At 39.8% G+C, this 763-nt stretch overlaps 1 non-coding gene across 1 annotated transcript; it reads left to right on the plus strand.

Annotated features, from left to right (window-relative positions):
• The first annotated feature begins 393 nt into the window (after positions 1–393).
• Trnap-ugg lies at positions 394–465 on the plus strand. The gene has a single exon. It is a non-coding gene; the product is annotated as a tRNA-Pro (tRNA).
• The last annotated feature ends 298 nt before the right edge of the window (positions 466–763 follow it).

Genomic DNA, 763 nt, shown 5'->3' on the forward strand with positions numbered 1-763 from the left:
CTATATATGTATTTATGTACTGCGGAAGAGCCATATTGTATGTCCCCATTGGATTAAAAGAGTAAAGGATTTCAGTCTGGATAAAACAGCCAGGTTATACTCACTAGTCTAACAGTTAGGAAATTTCCCATAGAGTCCCTTGATAGCAAAGGTTTGGTTTGCCCTATTTAAATAAAATTACATTTCGGCTGCTCTTAGGTAAATGTACCTATACAGAAAACAAATGAGTTTCTTTTGTACACACAAGACATAAAATGATTTATTGCCTCATTTTTGTTCCGACTTGCAGAACAAAAGAGTATGTTTATAGAAACAAAATTTTATTAACACAGATGGGAAAAGTGCTTAGTCCACAAGTCGGGCTAGATTCATATTTTCCGATCTAGGAGGCATGGCTCGTTGGTCTAGGGGTATGATTCTCGCTTTGGGTGCGAGAGGTCCCGGGTTCAAATCCCGGACGAGCCCAACTTTTTACCTAAAAAGCTGTGTTCGTGGATACACTTTCGAGCAAAAAAAAAGTTCCATCAACAAAATGCCTGGACCAAAAATGTCACCAAAAAAAATTTAATACAATATTTACATTGTTGGTAATAACCGACCGAATGGCGTAGTGGTTAGTGACCCTGACTACTGAGCCGATGGTCCCGGGTTCGATTCCCGGCTGGGGCAGATATTTGTTTAAACACAGATATTTGTCTATTGTTATTCTCAGGTCTTGGATGTGCCCGTAAAATGGCAATAGGCCCGCCCCCTATTACATTGG

This window comes from Plutella xylostella, chromosome 5, assembly GCF_932276165.1.
Source record: "Plutella xylostella chromosome 5, ilPluXylo3.1, whole genome shotgun sequence".
Classification (NCBI taxonomy): domain Eukaryota; kingdom Metazoa; phylum Arthropoda; class Insecta; order Lepidoptera; family Plutellidae; genus Plutella; species Plutella xylostella.